The sequence below is a fragment of the Ursus americanus genome, chromosome 10, assembly GCF_024610735.1.
Source record: "Ursus americanus isolate L20-20 chromosome 10, mUrsAme1.1.p, whole genome shotgun sequence".
NCBI lineage: Eukaryota > Metazoa > Chordata > Mammalia > Carnivora > Ursidae > Ursus > Ursus americanus.
In genome coordinates, this window is record NC_142136.1 from 79592501 (window position 1) to 79607198 (window position 14698).

Sequence of the window (14698 nt, forward strand, 5' to 3'; positions counted from 1 at the left end):
AGGGTTAGGGTTAGGCTTCGGGTTAGGGTTAGGTTTACGGTTAGGGTTTGGTTTAGGGTTAGGGTTCGGGTAGGGTTAGGGTTAGGGTCACGGTCAGGGTTTAGGGTTTAGGGTTTAGGGTCAGGGTAAGGGTCAGGGTCAGGTTTAGGGTCAGGGATAGGGTTATGGTTCTGGTTAGGGTTCGGGTTAGGGTTAGGATTCGGGTTACGGTTCGGTTTCGGGTTAAGGTTAGGGTTAGGGTTATGGTTAGGGTTCGGGTTAGGGTTAGGGTTAGGGTTAGGGTTTGGTTTAGGGTTAGGGTTAGGGTTAGGCTTCACGTTAGGGTTAGGTTTAGGGTTAGGGTTAGTTTTCGTGTTAGGGTTAGGATTAGGGTTAGGTTTCGGGTTCAGGTTCATGTTAAGGTTAGGGTTCGGGTTCGAGTTAGGGTTAGGTTTCGTGTTAGGGTTAGGATTAAGGTTAGGGTTCGGGTTAGGGCTAGGGTTCTGGTTAGAGTTATGGTTCGGTTTAGGTTTAGGGTTCAGTTTAGGGCTCTGTTTCGGGTAGGGTTACGGTTAGGGTTCGCGTTCGGGTTCGGGTTAGGTTTCGGGTTCAGATTCATGTCAGGATTAGGGTTCGGGTTCCGGTCAGGGTTCGGGTTAGGGTAGGGTCAGGGTCAGGGTCAGGGTTAGGGTTAGGGTCAGGGTCAGGTATTAAGGTTTAGGGTTAGGATTAGGGTCAGGGTTATGGTCAGGATCAGGGTCAGGGTCAGTGTCAGGGTTAGGGTTCGTGTTCGGTTGACCGTTCGGGTCGGGTTCAGGTTCGGGTTATGGATGGGGTTATGGTTAGGGTTCGGGTTAGGGTTAGGATTAGGGTTAGGATTCGAGCTAGGGTTAGGGTTCGTGGTAGGGTTAGAGTTCGGGTTAGGGTTAGATTTTGGGTTCGGGTTCAGTTTTGGGTTCGTGTTAGGGTTAGGGTTCGGTTTAGGGTTACGGGTCGGATTGGGGGTAGGGTTTGGGTTCGGGTTAGGGTTCGGGGTAGGGTTAGGGTTCGGTTTCGGGTTCGGAGTAGGGTTAGGGTTAGGGTAAAGATTTGGGTTAGGGTTCGTTTAGGGTTAGGGTTAGGGTTAGGGTTAGGGTTAGGTTTCGGGTTAGGGCTCGGGTTCGGTTTAGGGTTAGTGTTAGGGTTAGGGTTCAGTTTAGGGTGAAGGTGAGGTTTAGGTTTTGCGTTCGGGTTAGGTTTAGGGTTAGGGTTAGGGTTCGGGTTAGGGTTAGGGTTTCGGTTCGGGTTCGGGTTAGGGTTTGTGTTAGGGTTCCTCTTAGGGTTCGGTTTAGGGTTAGGGTTAGGGTTAGGTTTGGGTAAGGGTTAGGGTTTGGATTCGGGTTCAAGTACGGGTTTGGGTTAGGGTTCGGGTGACATTTAGGGCTAGGGTTAGGATTAGGTTTCGGGTTACGGTTAGTGTTCAGGTTCGGGTTCGGTTTCGGGTTCAGGTTCAGGTTCGGGTTGGGGTTAGGGTTAGGGTTAGAGTTCGGGTTAGGGTTAGGGTTAGGGTTAGGGTTACTGTTTCATTTAGGGTTAGGGTTAGGGTTAGGGTTCTGGTTAGGGTTAGGGTTCGGGTTAGGGTTAGGGTTACTGTTAGGGTTAGGTTTTGGGTTAGGGTTCGTGTTAGGGTACGGGTTAGGGTTAGGGTTCGGGTTACGGTTAGGTTTAGGGTTATATTTCGGGTATGGTTAGGGTTAGGGTTAGAGTTCCGGTTAGGATTCGGGTTCGGGTTAGGGTTTGGGTTCGCGCTAGGGTTCGGGTTAGGGTTAGGTTTAGGGTTAGGGTTAGGGTTACGGTTAGGGTTAGGGTTACGATTCGGCTTCGGGTCGAGTTAGGGTTAGGGTTAGGGTTCAGGTTAGGGATAGGGTTAGGGTTAGGGTCGGGTTAGGGTTAGGGTTCAGGTTAGGGTTATGGTTAGGGTTAGGGTTAGGGTTAGGGTTAGGTTAGGGTTAGGGTTAGGGTTAGGGTTAGGGTTAGGGTTTGGATTCGGGTTCGGGTTCAGGTTAGGGTTAGGGTTAGGGTTCGGGTAGGGTTAGGGTTCAGGTTCGGATTATTGTTAGGGTTAGGGTTAGGGTTACGGTTAGTGTTAGGGTTAGGGTTCGGGTTAGGGTTATGGTTTGGTTACGGGTTAGGGTCAGGGTTAGGGTTAGAGTTTAGGGTTTGCGTTAGGGTTAGGGTTTGGATTCGGGTTTGGGTTCAGGTTAGTGTTAGGTTTAGGGTTCGGGTAGGATTCGGGTTCAGGTTAGGGTTTGGGTTAGGGCTAGGGTTCGGGTTAGGGTTAGGGCTCGGGTTAGGTCTTCGGGTTTGGCTTCGGGTTAGGGATTCGCGTTAGGGCTAGGGTTCGGGTTAGGGTTAGGGTTCAGGTTAGGCATAGGGTTAGGGTTATGGTCGGGTTAGGGTTAGGCTTAGGGTTAGGGTTAGGGTTAGGGTTCGGGTCAGGGTTAGGGTTCGGGTTAGGTTTAGGGTTAGTGTTAGGGTTAGAGTTCGGGTTAGGGTTAGAGTGAGGTTTAGGGTTTGGGTTTGGGTTAGGTTTTGGGGTAGGGTTTAGATTAGGGTACGGTTAGGGTTAGGGTTACAATTCGGGTTCGGGTCGGTTTAAGGTTAGGGTTAGGGTTCAGGTTAGGGATAGGGTTAGGGTTAGGGTCTGGTTAGGGTTAGGGTTCAGGTTAGGGTTATGGTTAGGGTTAGGGTGAGCGTTAGGATTAGGGTTAGGTTTCGGGCTATGGTTAGGGTTCGGGTAGGGTTAGAGTTCGGGTTAGGGTTAGATTTTGGGTTCGGGTTCGGTTTTGGGTTCGTGTTAGGGTTAGTTTTCGGTTTAGGGTAAGGGGTCGGATTAGGGGTAGGGTTTGGGTTCGGGTTAGCGTTCGGGGTAGGGTTAGGGTTCGGGTTTGGTTTCGGAGTAGGGTTAGGGTTAGGGTAAAGTTTTGGGTTAGGGTTCGTGTTAGGGTTAGGTTTAGGGTTAGGGTTAGGGTTAGGGCTCGGGTTTGGGTTCAGGTTAGGGTTAGTGTTAGGGTTAGGGTTCGGTTTGGGGTTAGGGTGAGGTTTTGGGTTTGCATTCGGGTTAGGTTTACGGTTAGGGTTAGGTTTAGGGTTAGAGTTTGGGTTAGGATTTGGGTTAGGGTTAGGGTTTGGATTCGGGTTCGGGTTCAGGTTAGGGTTAGGGTTAAGTTTAGGGTTACGGTTAGGGTTAGGGTTAGGGTTAGGGTGAGGTTTAGGGTTAGGGTTCCGGTTAGGATTCGGGTTCGGGTTAGGGTTAGGGTTAGGGTTAGGGTTAGGGTTAGGGTTACGGTTCAGGTTAGGGTTAGGGTTCGGGTTAGGGTTAGGGTTCGGGTTAGGGTTAGGGTTAGGGTTAGGGTTCCGGTTAGGATTCGGGTTCGGGTTAGGATTTGGGTTAGGGGTTCCGGTTTGGCTTCAGGTTAGGGTTAGGGTTAGGGTTATGGTTTGGGTTCGGGTTAGGGTTAGGGTTAGGGTTAGGGTTCATGTTAGGGTTAGGGTTAGGGTTAATTTTAGTGTTCGTGTTAGGGTTAGGGTTAGGGTTAGGTTTCAGGTTTGTGTTCATGTTAGGGTTAGGGTTAGGGTTAGGGTTTGGGTTAGGATTCGAGTGAGGGTTAGGGTTAGGGTTCGGGTTAGGTTTAGTGTTAGGGTTTTGTTTAGGGTTAGGGTTCGGGTAGGGTTAGGGTTAAGGTTAGGGTTCACATTAGGGTTAGGGTTAGGGTCAGATTTAGTGTTCGTGTTCGTGTTCGTGTTAGGGTTAGGGTTAGGTTTCGGGTTCGGGTTCATATTAGGGTTAGGGTTAGGGTTAGGGTTTGGGTTAGGATTCGGGTATGGGTTGGGGTTAGGTTTCGGGTTCGGGTTAGGCTGAGGATAGGGTTAGGGTTAAGGTTAGGGTTCGGGTTAGGTTTAGGGTTAGGGTTTGGTTAAGGGTTAGGGTTCGGGTAGGGTTAGGGTTAGGGTTAGGGTTCGGGTTAGGGTTTGGGTGAGGTTTAGGGTTATGGTTAGGGTTAGGGTTAGGGTTAGGGTTCGGTTTCGAGTTAGGATCAGGGTTTGGGTTAAGGTTCGGGTTAGGGCTGGTGTTCGGGTTAGGGTTAGGGTTGGCGTTAGTTTTCGGGTTAGGGTTAGGGTTCTGGTAGGATTAGGGTTAGGGTTAGGGTTAGGGTTCGGGTTCGGGTTCGGGTTAGGGTTAGGGTTAGGGTTAGGGTTAGGGTTAGAGTGAGGTTTAGGGTTTGGGTTCGGGTTAGGTTTGGGTTAGGGTTAGGGTTAGGGTTCAGGTTACGGTTCGGGTTAGGGTTCGAGTAAGGGTTAGGGTAAGGGTTAGGATTAGGTTAGGGTTAGGGTTAGGGTTAGAGTTAGGGTTCCGTTTAGGGTTCGGGTTAGGGTTACGGTTTGGGTTATGGCTAGGGTTCGGTTTAGGATTAGGGTTCGTGTTAGGGTTATGGTTAGGGATCAGGTTAGGGTTAGGGTTAGGTTTAGGGGTTAGGGTTAGCGTTAGGGTTGGGTTAGGGTCAGGGTAATGGTCAGGATCAGGCTCAGGGTCTGGGTCGGGGTATAGGGTTTGGGTTCCAGTTAGGGTACGGGTCGGGTAAGAGACCACAGTGCCCAGGCACCGTCTGAGCCCTTCCCTCATCCCGGCGGTTTTGCAGCAGGACTTCAACCCGAACGAACCCAGCCCGGAGACCCCCTGGGGCAAAAACGGCTTCCGACGAGCAATATGCTCTTGGTGTGGAAAACCTATCCCAAGTGGGGGTAGCCAAGTAAACAAAATGCCACACACCCAGGTGTATGAGACAACATTGCCCAGGCATGGTCTAAGCCCCTCACCTCGTCCCTGTGCTTTTGGGAGCCTGAGGGACACCCGAGGCCCACGGCCCTGAGACCTGTTTGGCAAAAAGCCGGCTTCCAACGGAAACAGTTTTCCTGAGGTGCGGACCCTATCACAAGTGGTTGTGGCAAGGTAAAGCAAATGCCATCCACTTCTCTGGAAGAAACCAAAGTGCCCAGCCATGTTCTAAGCCCTCCCATCGTCACTGGGCTTCTGGCAGTAGGAGTGAAAAGAGAGGAGCAGAGTACTGGGACCCGTTTGACAAAAACCGGCTTCCCACGAAAAAGTCTTTCTTCACGTGCAGACATGCTCCCAAGTGCCTGTGGCAAGGTGAAGGAAATGCCATACACTGACCTGTAAGAGACCACAGGGCCCAGGCACCGTCTGAGCCCTTCCCTCATCCCGGCTATTTTGCTAGCAAGAGTTCAACCCCAACGAACACAGCCCGGAGACCCCCTGGGGCAAAAACGTCTTCCGAGGAGCAATATGCCCTTTCTGTGGAAAACCTATCCCAAGTGGGGGTAGCCAGGTAAACAAAATGCCACACACCCAGGTGTAAGAGACAACATTGCCCAGGCATGGTCTAAGCCCCTCACCTCGTCCCTGTGCTTTTGGGAGCCCGAAGGACACCCGAGGCCCACGGCCCTGAGACCCGTTTGGCAAATAGCTGGCTTCCAACAGAAACAGTTTTCCTGAGGTGCAGACCCACCTACGGTTTGCGTTAGCCCCCAGGAGGCCGTCAGGCCCAGTCCCCTGGCTGTGTGGCACGCGGTGGGGTGGGCCGAGGGGACTGAGCTGGCGAGTGGAACCATGGGCCCACAGGTTTTGGCGTGGGGGACTTTGAAGATCCTCAGGGGCTAGGAGGGCCCTGCCCCTTCTCCTGCCTCGTATGACCGGTGGGCCCCCTAGAGTCCCAGGTGGCGTGGGGCTGCAGGGTGAGTATGGCGCTGGGTCTTGTGTCCCCAACCTCGGCCGCTGTGGCGCCAGGCACCTTGGGTGGGGCCCCTCAGGAGCCCACTTAGAGTTAGTGTTAGCCCCCGGGAGGCTGGCAAGCCCGACCTGCTGGATGTGCGGCGAGCAGAGGGGCAGCCCAAGATGAGGGCGCTGAGGACTGGGAGCGTGGGCCCAAGCGTTTTGGCGCTGGGGTCCTTCAAAAGTTGTCAGGGGCTCGGAGACCCTGCATGTTCTCCTGCTCTGAATGACGGGCGGGGCCAATAACGGCCTGTGTGGCGGTGGGGCGAAGGGTGAGTCCAGCGCTGGGGCTCGGGGTTCCCAATCCCCCCGGCGTTGCGGTGCCAGGCTCCTTGGGAGGGGCCCTTCGGGGCAGAACAAGGGTTAGGATTATCCCCCAGGAGGCCGGCAGGAAGGATCCACCGGCGGTGTGGCTAGCGGGCGGGGGGGGGGGGTGCGGTGGGGGGGTGGGCGACCGGAGGGGAGGGCGGTGCAGAGCGGAGCGTGGCCCCAAGTGTTTTGGCGCAGGGGGCCTTCGAAGCTCCCCGGGACTCGGAGGGCCCTAACCTTTCACCCCCGCTGAATGACCGGCGGCGCCCCTAGCGGCCCGGGTGCCGGGGGGCTGCAGGGTGAGTCCAGGGCTGGGGTTTGGAGGTTCCCAATCCCTGGCGTTGGGGCGCCAGGCACCTTGGGATGGGCTCCTCGGGGACCCACCTAGGGTTTGGGTTAGCCCCCAGGAGGCCTTCAGGCCCAATCCCCTGGCTGTGTGGCTGGCAGTGGGGCGGACCGAGGGGAGGGAGCTGGCGAGCGGGACCGTGGGTCCACAGGTTTTGGCGCGGGGCCTTCTAAGGAGGTCGGGGGCTCGGAGGGCCCTGCCCCTTTCCCGCCTGAATGACCGGCAGCGTCCCTAGCAGCCCGGGTGCCAGGGGGCTGCAGGGTGAGTCCGGCCCTGGGGCTAGGACGTCCAGGATCCCAGGCATGGCCGCGCAAGACCCTTTGGGAGGGGCCCCTCCGGGACCGCCCTAGGGTTAAGGTTACGCCCAGGTGGCTGGCAGGTCCGATCCGCCTGCTGTCTTTCGAGCGGAGGGGCCGGTTGAGGTGAGGGCGCTGACTAGTGGGAACGTGGGCCCAAGAGCTTTGGGGCGGGGGCCATCGAAGGTCGGCGGGGGCTCAGAGGGCCCTGCCCTTTCTCCAGCCCTGAATGAGCAGCAGCCCCCCTAGTGGCCCAGGTGGTGGAGGGGCAGCAGTGTTAGTCTTGCCCTGGGGCTCGGGGGTCCCCAATGCCCGGAGTTGCAGTGCCAGGACCCTTGGGAGGGGCCCCTCGGGGGCCCACCTAGGGTTAGGATTAGCCCCCAGGACGCCGGCAGGCAGGATCCACCGGCGGTGTGGCGAGCCGGGGGGGGGGGGGGGCTGCCGGAGGGGAGGGCGATGGAGAGCGGAACGTGGGCCCAAGTGTTTTGGCACAGGGGGCCTTCGAAGGTCCCCGGGAATTCGGAGGGCCCTACCCGTTCACCCACCCTGAATGATGGGCGGCGCTCCTAGCGGCCCAGGTGGCGAGGGGCTGCAGGGTGAGTCCAGCGCTGGGGTTTGGAGGTTCCCAATCCCCAGCGTTGGGGCGCCAAGCCCCTTGGAATGGTCCCCTTGGGGACCCACCTAGGGTTTGCGTTAGCCCCCAGGAGGCCGTCAGGCCCAATCCCCTGGCTGCGTGGCGCGCAGTGGGGCGGGCCGAGGGGACGGAGCTGGCGAGCGGGACCGTGGGCAGACAGGTTTTGGCGTGGGGGCCTTCGAAGATCCTCAGGGGCTAGTAGGGCCCTGCCCGTTCTCCCGCCTGAATGACGGGCGGCGCTCCTAGCGGCCCCGGTGGCGGGAGCTGCAGGGTGTGTCCGGCCCTGGGGCTAGGACGTCCAGGATCCCGGGGCGTGGCTGCACAAGGCCGCTTGGGAGGGGCCCCTCGGGGACCGACGAGGGTTAGGGTTAGCCCCCAGGAGGCTGGCAGGTCCGATCCGCCTGCTGTGTTTCCAGCGGAGGGGCAGGTTGAGGTGACGGTGCTGACTAGAGGATACGTGGGCCCAAGTGCTTTGGGGCGGGGGAGCCATCGAAGGTCGGCGGGGGCTCGGAGGGCCCTGCCCGTTCTCCTGCCCTGTATGACCGGTGGGCCCTAGAGGCCCAGGTGGCCAGGGGCTGCAGGGTGAGTCCGGCGTTGCGTCTCGGGTCCCCAATCTCCGGCACTGAGGCGCCAGGCCCCTTGGGTGGGGCCCCTCAGGAGCCCACCTAGACTTAGTGTTAGCCCCCAGGAGAGCGGCAGGTCCAATCCGCCTGCTGTGTTTCGAGCGGAGGGGCAGGTTGAGGTGTGGGCGCTGACTAGTGGGAACGTGGGCCCAAGCGCTTTGGGGCGGGGGGCCATCGAAGGTCCGCGGGGGCTCGGAGGGCCCTGCCCCTTCTCCAGGCCTGAATGAGAGACTGCCCCTAGTGGCCCAGGTGGTGGACGGCAGCAGTGTTAGTCTTGCCCTGGGGCTCGGGGGTCCCCAATCCCCAGCATTGCAGCCCCAGGCCCCTTGTCAGGGGCCTCTCGGGGACCGACCTAGGGTCAGGGTTAGCAAGAAGGATGCCGGCAGGCCCGAAATGCCTGCTGTGCAGCGAGTGGAGGGGCGGGCGGAGTGAGGGCGCTGGCGAGCTGGAGCCTGGGCCCAAACATTTTGGAGCGGGGGGGCCTTCAAAAGTTACCTGGGGCACAGAGGGCCCTGCCCGTTCTCACGCCCTGAATGACCGGCGGGCCCCCTAGCGGCCCAGGTGGCAGGGGGCTGCAGGGTGGGTCCGGCGCTGGGTCTCGGGTCCCCAATCCCCGGCGTTGGGGCACCAGGCCCCTTGGGAGGGGCCCCTCAGTAGCCCACCTAGAGTTAGGGTTAGCCCCCAGGAGGCCGGCAAGCCCTATCTGCTGGATGTGCCGCGAGCGGAGGGGCAGGCTGAGCTGAGGGCGCTGAGGAGTGGGAGCGTGGGCCCAAGCGTTTTGGCGCGGGGGGCCTTCCAAAGTCGTCAGGGGCTCGGAATGCCCTGCACGTTCTCCCGCTCTGAATGACCGGCGGCGCCAATAATGGCCTGGGTGGCGGTGGGGCGGAGGGTGAGTCCAGCGCTGGGGCTCGGGAGTCCCAATCCCCAGCGTTGCAGTGCCAGCCCCCTTGGGAGGGGCCCCTTGGAGGCCGAACTAGGGTTAGGATTAGCCCCCAGGAGGCCGGCAGGTAAGATCCACCGGCGGTGTGGCGAGCGGGGGGGTGGCCGAGGAGAGGGCGCTGGAGAGCGGAGCTTGCGCCCAAGTGTTTTGGCGCGGGGGCCTTGGAAGGTCGGAGGGGGCTCGGAGGGCCGTACCCGTTCTCCAGCCTGAATGACCGGCGGCGCCCCTAGCGGCCCGGGTGGTGGGGGCCTGCAGGGTGATTCCAGCACTGGGGTTTGGAGGTTCCCAATCCCCGGCTTTGGGGCGCCAAGCCCCTTGGGATGGGCCCCTCAGGGACCCACCTGGGATTGCGTTAGCCCCCAGGAGGCCTTCAGGCCCAATCCCCTGGCTGTGTGGTGCACGGTGGGGCGGGCCGAGGGGACGGAGCTGGCGAGCGGGACCTTGGGACCACAGGTTTTGGCGTGGGGGCCTTCGACGATCCTTAGGGGCTAGGAGGGCCCTGCCCCTTCTCCCGCCTGAATGACCAGCGGCGCCCCTAGCGGCCCCGGTGGCTGGGGCTGCAGGGTGTGTCCGGCCCTGTGGCTAGGAGGTACAGGATCCCCGGCGTGCCTCGCAAGGCCCCTTGGGAGGGGCCCCTCGGGGACCGACCTAGGGTTAGGGTTAGCCCCCAGGAGGCCAGCAGGTCTGATCCGCCTGCTGTTTTTTGAGCGGAGCGGCATGTTGAGGTGAGGGCGCTGACTAGTGGGAACGTGAGCCCAAGCGCGTTGGGGTGGGGGGGCCATCGAAGGTCGGCGGGGGCTCGGAGGGCCCTACCCCTTCTCCCGCCTAAATGACCGGCGGCGCCCCTGCGGCCCAGGTGGCGGGGGGCTGCGGGTAAAGTCCGGCGCTCGGTCTCGGGTCCCCAATCCCAGGCGTTGGGGCGCCAGGCCCCTTGGGTGGGGCCCCTCAGGAACCCACCTAGAGTTCGGGTTAGCCCCCAGTAGTCCCGCAAGCCCAATCTGCTGGATGTGCGGCGAGCGGAGGGGCAGGCCGAGCTGAGGGCGCTGAGGACTGGGAGCGTTGGCCCAAGCGTTTTGGCGCGGGGGGCCTTCAAAAGTCGTCAGGGGCTCGGAGTGCCCTGCACGTTCTCCCGCTCTGAATGATCGGCAGCGCCAATAAGGGCCTGGGTGGCGGTGGGGCGAGGGTGAGTCCAGCGCTGGGGCTCGGGGGTCCCAATCCCCGGCGTTGCGGTGCTAGGCCCCTTGGGAGGGGCCCCTCGGGGCCGAACAAAGGTTAGGATTAGCCCCCAGGAGGCCGGCAGGCAGGATCCACGGGCGGTGTGGCGAGCGGAGGGGGGGGGCGGCCGGAGGGGAGGGCGCTGGAGAGCGGAGCGTGGCCCCAAGTGTTTTGGCGCAGGGGGTCTTCGAAGCTCCCCGGGGGCTCAGAGGGCCCTACCCGTTCTCCCCCCCTGAATGACCGGCGGCGCCCCTAGCGGCCCGGGTGCCGGGGGGCTGCAGGGTGAGTCCAGCGCTGGGGTTTGGAGGTTCCCAATCCCCGCCATTGGGGCGCCAAGCCCCTTGGGATGGGCCCCTCGGGGACCCACCTAGGGTTTGGGTTAGCCCCCAGGAGGCCTTCAGGCCCAATCCCCTGGCTGTGTGGCTCGCGGTGGGGCGGACCGAGGGGAGGGAGCTCGCTAGCGGGACCGTGGGCCCACAGGTTTTGGCGCGGGGCCTTCTAAGGAGGTCGGGGGCTCGGAGGGCCCTGCCCCTTCTCCCGCCTGAATAACCTGCGGCGCCCCTAGCAGCCCGGGTGCCAGGGGGCTGCAGGGTGAGTCCGGCCCTGGGGCTAGGACGTCCAGGATCCCAGGCATGGCCGCGCAAGACCCTTTGGGAGGGGCCCCTCCGGGACCGCCCTAGGGTTAAGGTTACCCCCAGGTGGCCGGCAGGTCCGATCCGCCTGCTGTCTTTCGAGCGGAGGGGCCGGTTGAGGTGAGGGCGCTGACTAGTGGGAACAAGGGCCCAAGCGGTTTGGGCCGGGGGGCCATCGAAGCTCAGCGAGGGCTCAGAGGGCCCTGCCAGTTCTCCAGCCCTGAATGAGCGGCAGCGCCCCTAGTGGCCCAGGTGGTGGAGGGGCAGCAGTGTTAGTCTTGCCCTGGGGCTCGGGGGTCCCCAATGCCCGGAGTTGCGGTGCCAGGACCCTTGGGAGGGGCCCCTCGGGGGCCCACCTAGGGTTAGGATTAGCCCCCAGGACATCGGCAGGCAGGATCCACCAGCGGTGTGGCGAGCCGAGGGGCGGGCCGAGGGGAGGGCGCTGGAGAGTGGAGCGTGGGCCCAAGTGTTTTGGCGCAGGGGGTCTTCGAAGCTCCCCGGGGGCTCAGAGGGCCATACCCGTTCTCCCCCCCTGAATGACCGGTGGCGCCCCTAGCGGCCCGGTTGGCGGGGGGCTGCAGGGTGAGTCCAGCGCTGGGGTTTGGAGGTTCCCAATCCCCAGCGTTGGGGTGCCAAGATCCTTGGGATGGGCCCCTCCGGGACCCACCTAGGGTTTGCGTTAGCCCCCAGGAGGCCGTCAGGCCCAATCCCCTGGCTGTGTGGCGCGCGGTGGGGCGGGCCGAGTGGACGGAGCTGGCGAGCGGGACCGTGGGCCCACAGGTTTTGGCGTGGGGGACTTCGAAGATCCTCAGGGCCTAGGAGGGCCCTGTCCCTTCTCCCGCCTGAATGACCGGCAGCGCCCCTAGCGGCCCGGGTGGCGGGGGCTTCAGGGTGTGTCTGGCCCTGGGGCTAGGACGTCCAGGATCCCGGGCGTGGCAGCGCAAGGCCCCTTGGGAGGGGCCCCTCGGGGACCAACGAGGGTTAGGGTTAGCCCCCAGGAGCCCGTCAGGCCCAATCCCCTGGCTGTGTGGCACGCGGTGGGGCGGGCCGAGGGGACGCAGCTGGCGAGCGGGACCGTGGGCCCACAGGTTTTGGCGTGGGGGACTTCGAAGATCCTCAGGGGCTAGGAGGGCCCTGCCCCTTCTCCCACCCCGTATGACCGGTGGGCCCCCTGGAGGCCCAGGTGGCGGGGGGCTGCAGGGTGAGTCCGGCGCTGGGTCTCGGGTCCCCAACCTCCGCCGCTGTGGCGCCAGGCACCTTGTGTGGGGCCCCTCAGGAGCCCACCTAGAGTTATTGTTAGCCCCCGGGAGGCCGGCAAGCCCGACCTGCTGGATGTGCGGCGAGCAGAGGGGTAGGCCGAGCTGAGGGCGCTGAGGAGTGGGAGCGTAGGTCCAACCGTTTTGGTGCGGGGGGGCCTTCGAAGGTTGCCTGGGGCACAGAGGGCCCTGCCCATTCTCACGCCCTGAATGACCGGTGGGCCCCCTAGCGGCCCAGGTGGTGGGGGGCTGCGGGTAAAGTCCGGCCCTTGGTCTCGGGTCCCCAATCCCCGGCGTTGGGGCGCCAGGCCCCTTGGGTGGGGCCCCTCAGGAGCCCACCTAGAGTTAAGGTTAGCCCCCAGGACTCCCGCAAGCCCGATCTGCTGGAGGTACAGCGAACGGAGGGGCAGGCCGAGCTGAGGGCGCTGAGGAGTGGGAACGTGGGCCCAAGCGTTTTGGCGCGGGGGGCCTTCGAAAGTCTCAGGGGCTCGGAGTGCCCTGCACATTCTCCCACTCTGAATGACCGGCGGCGCCAATAACAGCCTGGGTGGCGGTGGGGCAGAGGGTGAGTCCAGTGCTGGGGCTCGGGGGTCCCAATCCCCGGCGTTGCGGTGCCAGGCCCCTTGGGAGTGGCCCCTCGGGTGCCGAACAAGGGTTAGGATTAGCCCCCAGGAGGCCGGCAGGCAGGATCCAGGGGCGGTGTGGCGAGCGGGGGGGGGGCCGGAGGGGAGGGCACTGGAGAGCGGAGCGTGGGCCCAAGTGTTTTGGCGCAGGGGGCCTTCGAAGCTCCCCGGGAATTCGGAGGGCCTTACCCGTTCTCCCCCCCTTAATGACCCGCGGCGCCCCTAGCGGCCCAGGTGGTGGCGGGGTGGCAGTGTGAGTGCGGCAATGGGGCTCGGGGGTCCCCAATCCCTGGCGTTGCGGCGCCAGACCCCTTGGTGGCCGATCTAGGGTTACGGTTAGCGCTCCATTCTAGTCGGCAGTCAGACAGTGACCCTAGGTATGATGAGAGGGAGGGGGTAACAGGGCATTTCATCTGATCGCCCCCCCACCCCTCTGGCCTCCTCTAGCTACGGATGCGTCCTCTCTTCCTGGGACGAGATTGGCGGAGCCCGCGAGCAGCGGGGCATGTGAGTGAGCTTTGGCTAATGCAGAGGGCCCTTCCTTCTTCGAGAGGGCAGTGAGGGGACTGTGTTCTGGGGGCTGCTGGACCCTCATCCCACACATCTGCAATTCCTGTGAGAGGGTCCAGGTCTGAGGGCTGCTTCTGCAGAAGAGGAAAGGGGTCCTGAGGAGCCCTGGGTGGGCTGTGGGCACTGTGGGAGAGCAGAGGGGGCTGGAGGGCAGCCTCAGCCCCTAACAGAGTCATTCCCCATCCCTGCCGCCTCCCAGCCCTGTCTCTACCCCAATCCTGGGACCCAGAACAAAGGGCATGGCTTCCACACATCTGGTGGAACATCGACACTGGGTGCTCAGCAGGTACTCAGGAGACCCAGGGAGAGCTCGGGGACTGGACGTCCCCCACCCAGTGGGAGATTAGCGTCCACGGAAGGACACCCTCTCCTGGCACCTACTGAACGAGGCAGCACGTAGGCACGGGAGGGGAAGTGGGAGGTATGGGGAGGGTCCTGGGAAGGCCAGGGATGGGACAGAGTCCCTTTGTTCCCTCCTTGGTTGGACAGTCACAGAGCACTAGTGTGCCCTGAGGGCAAAGACCACGGCAGACACGCCACCCCTCCCTGCCCACATGCAGTGGAAGTCACGCGGCAAGTGGGCAGGGAGACTGAGCAGGGCGTCCAGCTTCCGCTTGGAGGACAAAAATGGTCACACCAGGGGTCAAGGGCTCCCACTCACAGAGGCTTTGGGTCAGCCCAAAGGTGGACATGGAGTAGGAATGGGCTCTGACAGCCGGGAGCCGGGGACCCAGGGGCCCAGGTTCCCACAGGGGTTCCCTGGGGCATCCGTGTGGGAGGTGCCCTGTCCTCTGACTCCTCTGCCCACCTGTCTGTCCCCAGGGCCATCTCCTCCATCCTGGGCACCTGGCTGGGCCACTACCCTGAAGATTTCTTCCAGCCCCCAGAATTTCCCTGCCTAAAGACACTACTGGCATACGTAGGGCTCAACGTGCCAGGCTCAGACCTGGAGCAACGTGCCTGGCTCCTCCTCTCTCGGCTGCGACACCTCGAGCCCGCTGAGCCGGAGGCTGGGGGTGAGGAGGACTGGGGGTGACTGATGGAGGGCTGTGGAGGGGAGAGAGTGGGCCACACAGAGCAAGCCTCCACAGACTGCAGTGTGGCTGGGAGCAAGGAGTGGTCTCAGATCACTGTCCCCATGGGCTACAGTTTGGGGAGACCACCCAGGGACAGATTCTTAGACTCAAACAATATTGAGTGGTGGGCAAAGTTGCCTTCATTTGGAAGGGACATGGAAAGACAATCATGATGACCATACTTTCTCTTCTTGGAGAGACAGCAGCAGCCCCAGAGCGAGATCCAGAACCGCGCCGAAAGCTAGTCCCAGCTCCCACTGTGGTGCCTGCTGCAGCTTCAGAGCCTGAGCTGGAAAATCCCAACACTGTTGCTGGAGCTCAGCAACTCAAAAGAGCAGGGACGTCACCTGCCATGTCGGGCCCAGTGCA